We start from the raw sequence: 9,236 nt of genomic DNA on the forward strand, positions 1-9,236 counted from the left end.
CACACAGTGAACAGCGCGGTTTTGAAATAATTGTCTTCAATACAATCTCGTGCCGTTCTGTTTTTTTTTTTTCTTTTTTTGACATCAAGAATCTTGCTGAGGACGGGTGAAGATTAGCCTGCTAAGCCTTTCGGATCGAGTCACCATGCAAAGATTCCCATTGATGTTTGCAAGATCTGGTTCTTGGGAACATTAAGAAATTACCGAAGAAAATGTTCAGATATGAATGATTATTTGAAGAAGCCAGACTGCAGACATGTTAAACTATTTATATATTAAATATATGTATTAATATGAGCAACAAAATTTGTATTCGATATTTATTTTTATTTTATTCGTCTTATAGAATTTTTTTTTTCTGATACTCAATCCAACTTTGGTCTAGCGGGTTGTAATCAACGAGATCCCATTTAAGACCATCCCGGTCTTTTAATATCATTTGTTCTGGATAACAACTGTAAATATGCATTGATTTCAAGGATGAGATTTTGTTTTACTATTTTTAGTTTATTAATGGCGTTTAGACTAAATTTTTCAGAAAGTAGAGCGACTGCATTCAGTCTATAATGTCGGTGTGGTGACGTCATTATAATGCCATAGAAGTGTAAAAATAAACAGCTTTACGTCTTTCAATATTTTCGCAAATATTCGAAGAAACACCTGGAAAGACTAGCATCGGAAAGACTAGCATCGGACTTACAAGATATCACAGTTCTGATGCTGTTGAATATCATGCTTAACCTAAAATCAGAGTGAACTCTCTTATTTGAAGAACATTCTGCTGTTTCACTGCATATATCATATATATATATATATTACTAGCAGTGTCTCGTGATATAGGAGTACTCATCAGATATAATTGAAACGGATCCAATTTGGGTTTCAAAAGGGAGGAGATCTCTGACCAGAGAAAGAATCGGGTCCTCTCTTTTCAGTACTGACTCTGCTCACGTGTATCTCACATCTTTAGTTCATTCTCTGACGAAAGATCCCTCTTAAAGACATATCCTGATTTGCATAGGCTTTGCCTTTAAGACTCATACACGTATACATTGATGTAAAAGTCTTTTAAAATTTGTTTTCAGTACATGTTTGAACCAGCTCAAATGTGTTCTTGGCATAAACTCGCATTTATTAAGATTACGGGAAATAGTAATTTAGTCAACGAGAATTTGTTGAATATGGTCAGGCCACCGGGGTGACAGCTGGAAACATAAAACCATTGTAGAACATATTAGGTTATTCGATCATGCACGTAAAATTGTGTCGTATACGCTGTTCTTCCAATAATTTTCACGGTACGTTTCTCATTGCTGGTGGCCCACCTTTCAACGCTCTTCATGTCTTGGTACAAGAAATGCGTCATAAATTACAAGTCTTGCTTCCCCCCCACCTCATATTCATTATAATCTCTTCTCAGATAACATAAGGGAAAGATTAAATATCTCACGGTGTTCTGTGTTGTAACATATGAGTATCTTTGCTTTACATTAAGTGACTAAGTAGATATTTAAAAAAAAAAATAAACAGCTCTACGTCTTTCAATATTTTCGCAAATATTCGAAGAAACACCTGGAAAGACTAGCATCGGAAATTGTATCGGCTGTGCATATCTCTACTACAGGATTCCATATATATAAATACATACATTCAAATGTAGGAAACTCTGTAATGATAGTAATATCCGCCACCAAAGCAGTTTATAATGGACCAGTAACTGGATTACTACTTCCCACTTTGAAAAGTATGCGTTTGCAATCAGGAACAGGAAATATCAACCAAATACCTGATGCACAAAAGGATAGAGACGCGGGAAAAGCCGTAAAGTATGACAACTGATGTGGAGTTCAGACTGAAGATATCAACCACATCAATAGCAGTTCTCCGAAATTGTCACCGCGGTATTATCTACAGATGAGACATGATGTTGTAGCTAGGACACTATAATGAAATCCGTCGGATGGATAATCTCGAGAAATACACACCCACAATATGGTAGATGCCATAGCCACTCATAATGAAAAGGAGTACTGGTGGAATGTAGCAGTGAAGACCTCAATAAAATGTAAGCACAACAGACCTGATATAATGATTTGGGATAGAGAAGAGAAACTGTGCACAGTTGTGGAAATTACCTGCACAGCGAATGTTCACATAAAGCTGAAGATCAGTGAAAAAAAGAACACCTACGCTGAACTATTGAGAAATCTGCAGTTACTCTATCCAGATTACAAGTTCAGGTTTATAACTGTAAATATTGGGACCCTGGAATATGTAAGACACTGCCTAAATACCAATCTTCCCAAATTAGGTTTCTGTAATCCAGAAAGGAGAAATCTAATTCGAAGACTAAAGATCCAATCCATCACTGGAACTATAAAAATTTGTAAAAGTTTCCAGAATTTTATCACTTGAATATATATGATCATGTCTAGATGTGCAACTATATGCATGAGAATACATATATAAAACATACAAATCTGCATATGCATACATACATGCATACATTCCTGCATACATACATACATACATACATACATACATACATACATACATACATGCATACATATAGATATAAGCAGATACGCGGGGTAAAATGCATCTGCTCAAATGTATCCATTTAGCAACCAATCTATTTATATCTTCGTATCTATTTATCTATCTGTATGTGTGTGAGTGCGTGTGTGTGCGTGTGTGTATGTATGTGTGTGTGTGTGTGTGTGTGGTGTGTGTGTGTGTGTGTGTGTGTGTGTTTGTGCCTAATCGCATCTATAGCAATATGAAGCACTAAATACTAATTTCCTATTCCACGACCATTCATTGATTACATCACACTGATTGCCGGGGATGACAAAAGTTCGTCCATCTCCGTTAAACCCGCTTCTCTCTTATTCAACTTCTAGCGCTCTCACAACACTCGGAATGCTGTATAATAGCGATCCATAGTGTCTAAAGATCCAAATTCTATACGGGTGCATTTGAAGCATGAGTCTCTTCAATGACGTTACATTGTAACCAATTAGACGGACTCAGCCCTTCAATAACTACCAAATTGTTTTCTTTTCCCTTTCTGTTACATTTGGGGGAATCATTCGTTAAGTGCCATATATTTAGGGATTTTGGTTTCTGTGGTGTATTTAGGTTCATTAATGCACATCGTAATTTCCTCTATAGCGACTCAATAATCCGTTTATTAAGAATCACTTCAGAAATAGAATGACTTAATAACAAATATAAAGAAAGATTGAATTTTCTAAGACATCACGAGTGTCATCTGAGATAAACTATCATTCATTCTAAAAGGACTTTTTCGCGTTATGAAACTGCAATCCGAATTGCATTCTTCTTATTTCACACTCATTTTTTTACTGCAATCTTATTACAACGGCAGTAAAAATTACTCAATACCCAAAGATTATTACTGTATAATATATTATATATATATAAAGCAGGTGTAGTATCCGATGTACGGTCATTACTAGAAATAGCAGCCGATGAGTTTACTGCCTGTAAATATTTAGTGAAGCTCTACATAGCGCCGCAAACTTACCGGCTACTATTTCTAGCAATGATCGTACTTCGTGAACAACTGCTTTATATGTCTATAATTCTAACTATATGGTGCTTTATTCTTGCTGGATATTAATGTTCTTTTAATAATATCTATATCTTCACACACACACGCACACATTCACACACACACACACATATATATTATAAATATATATTTATTTATTTATATATACATATGTACATATATATATATATGTATATATATACATATATAAATACACACACACGCACACACACACACACACACACACACACAAACACACACACACACACACACACACACACACATATATATATAATATATATATATATAATATATATGTATATCGTAAATATTAGGGGAATAAATTAACATAATTTATTACCAGTGGTGAGCATGCATAAATAAAAGTCATAAGACATAAAATATTTATTTTAAGTATAAAACTGTATAAAATATTTTACACACTAACAGGAGTCCAGTCAATGGATTCCTCTTTGTATATAAAAATATTTAAACACTTTTAAGGATTGTAGCCGAACTAATCGACCCCAGGACTTCACTTTTAAGACTAGTATTTTTATCATTCTCATTTGACGCGCCACTAAATTATGATGACGTAAATACACAAACACCGGTTATCAAACGATGATGGGGAGTCAAAAATCACTCACGCACGTACCTACATACATGCATATTATATATATATATATGAAAGAATGGAGTCGAGCGAAGATGTTAACAAATTTCCTTTACTCCCGACGTATGTTTCGAAGACAGCATGTTTTCATTCCAAAGGAATAACGGGTGCATTATGCATTTGTTAACATCTTCGTTCGACTCCATTCTTTCATTTATTCACATACAACACACACATTTCTGCACATGAACCCGGAGTTTCAACCCTTGACAGGTCGCTTCAAGCGTGTTTCTGACGTGAATTTGTTACCCAAGTTTCGGTGAAACGAATTTTCCATGCTGACGATAAAAATAGGATAATTTATTCACCTACTTATATATATATATATATATATATATATTATATATATAATATATATATATGTGTGTGTGTGTGTGGTGTGTGTGTGAGTATGTGTGTATGTATATACGACGGGCTTCATTCAGTTTCTGTTTGCCGTCATAAACTGTTATAAATATTAAAGAGAATGTGAGATACTTCTTGGTTCTGGAGGTACATCACACAAATCTATAAATAAATGCTTGTAAATATTTGACTGAAAAAAAACATTCTGGTCTGAAAGTCGAAGACAGCCCAATCAACAAGGTGCGCTGCGAAATTCAATATTCCAAAACGTGTATATACATACATGCATACATACATACATACATACATACATACATACATACATACATACATACATATATATATATGGCCTAGTGGTTATAGCAGCGGACTCGCGGTCGAGGGAACGCGGGTTCGAATCTCAGACCGGGTGATGTGTGTGTCTATGAGCGAAACCACCTAAGCTTCATGCGACTCCGGCAGAAGGTAATGGCGAACATCTGCTGACACTTTCGCCACAACTTTAGCGGCGGTGTATCAGCATGGCCGCAGCTCTGAGCTGAAACTAGAATTTAAAAAAAACAAAAATATATATACATATATATATATATATATATATATATATCGATAGATAGATAGATATATATATATATATATATATATAGATAGATAGATAGATAGATAGATAGATAGATAGATATGGATAGATAGATATGGATAGATAGATAGATAGATAGATAGATAGATAGATAGATAGATAATAAGGAGAATGGAGAATTTGAACATTCAAATATCAAGTTTAGGTCTTTCACGAATTCCTTTTTATTGTGGTGGGGATAGGGATATCCTTAACTGATGCGGCCAAATATATTTTCTCCATTCACAGGTTATCTGTCTTTATTATTAGTTCCAGACGAAATTATTTTTCTAGTAAAAGTAGGGATTTAATATCCAGGTTGGTACCGTATTTCTCTGAGTAATATGCCAAGGCGAATGAAGCATTTAAACATTCAATATATAAAGACAAATCATGAATGACCAAAACATAAAGTTTAAAAGTTCAAATTCTTCATTCTCCTTATTATCAATATTGTACTTTACAATATTCAAATTTGTACCGGTAATAGGGCCATACCTAATAACCTAGGTGCGATTTTAGGAGTCGTTGAAAGAGGTACCTTCAGACCTTACATACGTAGGAGGGCTGAACATAATGATTTGGTATGGTATAATGTTCCCTTCAACTGTGCCATATACACATGACTGCGGCCTTGCTGGTGCATCGCCTTTATTCGAGGAAATCGACCGCAGGACTTATTCTTTGTAGTCCTATTTCTTATTTTATCGGTCTCTTTTGCCGAACCGCTAATTATGGTGACGTAAATTCACCAGCATCTGGAGCGGCAATTACAGAATTACAAGCATATACATGCATACATACATACATACATACATACATACATACAATTATTCGGTAGCCATGATAAAACTCCGAGTTTCGAATGCCGGGATGGAAATCCACGCCACCATCTCTTCAGTTATCCGGCCATCGGAAAAGATGCTATGAAAATGACCCCCCCCCCAAATGAAAGATACCTCGATATTATGTATATTATGTATATTATGCATATATATAATATTATATATATATATATATATATATATATATACATGCCATGTTGGATCGTTAGCCCCTACACGCAATTTTGTTCTCTCCTTGTTTCTCTCATTATTTCTTTTCTGTGTATCTTTCTGTCGAAGAGCGTAGGCTCGAAACGTAGAAGACTTGATTTATTTCTATTCCTGAGCGCCATACATTGTTTGTTTGTACTCCATCTGCCTTCGTCTTTTGTTTATTTTCGTAAACCTTCCCGTTATATATATATATATATATATATATGTATAGAGATAGATAGATGGATTGATAGATAGATAGAAAGACAGATAGATAGATAGATAGATAGATAGATAGATAGATAGATAGATAGATAGACAGACAGACAGACAGACAGACAGACAGACAGATAGATAGATAGATAGATAGATAGATAGATAGATAGATAGATAGATAGATAGATAGATAGATAAATGTGTTTGACTATGTTTGTGTGTCTGTGTTTGTCCATCCACCATCACTTGCTGGTGTGTTTATGTCCTTGTAACCTAGCGGTTCTTTTGACTAATGGCCGTGCTCCAGCATGGCTGCAGTCAAATGACTGAAGCATATAAATGAATAAAAGAATATATATACACATACAAACACATGCCTTTCCAAACCCACTGATGTCTTCCGCTTAAAACCACAGTAGAGTTTAACAAAGGCCCTCGACAATCTAAAATAGTCATTCATGATGGGGATTTGGAAGACACACAGCTCAACAGAGTGACCCTTCGCTACGATGATGGGGGAATCTGCTAGAAGTATTTACCGTGAAAGAGCTATAAAATATCTGTCGATTTCTGTGAGGCAGTTAATCAATTTGACTGTTGACATTGCTTCGATGTGACTCAAGTCAAAATAACGGTTTATTATGTGAAGCTAACTCATTGCTGGCCAAATAGCCAGGCATTCTTCGTTTCTCTATGTATTCTTATCTGTGGAATGAATACATATGCATGTATTGTATGTATATATGACTGTGTGTGAGTTTATATATATATATACATATATATATAAATGTGTATATGTATATATGTATATAATATATATATATATATATATATCTGTGTGTGTATGTATGAATGTACACGCGTATATATCTAATTATCTATCATTTTCTCTAGTTTCCCTTTTCCTGCGCCCAAATATCAATCTAGATTACATGAAGCTGTACTTACATTCGCCTACACGTGTGTGTGTGTATTAATGCCCTATATATATATATATATATATATATATTATATATATATATATAGAGAGAGAGAGAGAGAGAGAGAGACCATAGACCTTATATCTATATATAAATATATATATATATATATATATTATATATAGATTGATACATTGTTACGTTATATATATGACCATTCCGAGATACAACAATATATATATATATATATGTGTGTGTGTGTGTAGTGTGTGTGCGTTGTGTGTGTTTGTATGCGCGTATATATATATATATATATATATATTATATATATATATATATAACCAAACACTGGTCTATATAGACAGTTTTTTTGTGTGGATATATGATGGTGTGACCGTGTTGTCCTCTTTCTTTCTTTCTCTCTCTCTCTCTACCCATGTTTTATCTCTCATTGGGTATCTGTACATTTGTTGAATATGAACAAAATTACAGGTGCGTAGATGTATACCACGAATTATATTTTATATTTCCTTTTTATATTTCATTCACTTATTTATCCCCTTTCCCCGGATTGTATCTTTTCTTTTTCCATTCAAGTACACATTGAATTTCGTCCTCCTCCTCTTCCCTCTTGGAATCGGTTATTCAACATAGTTTCCACAGAAAGTAATGCGTCCCTCCTTTACCGAAGGCGGCAACAATGAACAGGGACGAAATATCAACAATCGGTCCAGAATAATTCGTGTGATTGCTATTCTGCTAAAACTAGCGCTGTTGCAGATGTTGCCAACGGAGTTGCATTTTAGGTTTTGCAGACGTAAATGAATTTATTTTATTGTGGATTTTGTTGATTGTTTTCTTTTCCTTTCCCCTGTGGTAACGTGTTCAAATAGAACCTTGGATCAAATGTTTTACTGCTATCCATCTATTCTTCAATGCGTTTTGTATCCGTTGATGTCTTATCGCTTCTCTTGCTGTAGAATCTGTATAGAAATGGCTGAAATGTAGTTTAGGCCTTGGTGTTGTAAACCGATACATGCACACACACACACACACAGAGCACATACAGAGCGAGAAATGTATATTTATACACGCAAGAATGCATATAAACACACACGCACACATATATTATACATCGGTTTATATACAGATAAATCGGTTTCAAATTTTGGCACCTGGGTAGCAAGTGCAGGAGAAGGTGTGAGTCGATTAAAGCGACATCAATAATGAAATGGTATTTTATTGCACTCCGCGAAAGAATGAAATGAAAAGTCTATCTCGGCGGAATTTCAACACAGAACGTAACGACGAACGAAATGCCGCTAAGCGTTTTATTCGGCATCCTAGTGTTTCTGCCAAATCGCCTCCTTTATACAAAGATAAATTATAAATTATATATTCGAGGGCATAACTCCGTATGTATATTAAATGTATATATATATATATATATATATATATATATATATGTGTTTATATAATTTAGTGGCTTTGACGTTAGTAGCTTGCTTACCAACCACATAGTTCCGGGTTCAGTCTCACTACGTGGCACTTTGGATAAATCTCTTCTACTACACCCTCGGGCCATCCTCGTGAGTGGATTTGGTAAACGGAAGCTGAAAGAAGCCCGTCGTATACACGTGTGTGTGTGTGTGTATGTGTGTGTTTGTGTGTGTGTGTGTATTTGTCCCCATATGCGTCGTGTTGTTCTGGTCTCTTTTGCCTAATTGTTAAGTTACGTGTACTTGTCCCCCACCAACAGCTAACAACATCAGTTGACAATGTCGGTGAGAGGCTAGCAGAGATACCACGGATTTCACAATTTTTCTCACCTTAATTCACTCAAAAGGAT

This window comes from Octopus sinensis, linkage group LG6, assembly GCF_006345805.1.
Source record: "Octopus sinensis linkage group LG6, ASM634580v1, whole genome shotgun sequence".
NCBI lineage: Eukaryota > Metazoa > Mollusca > Cephalopoda > Octopoda > Octopodidae > Octopus > Octopus sinensis.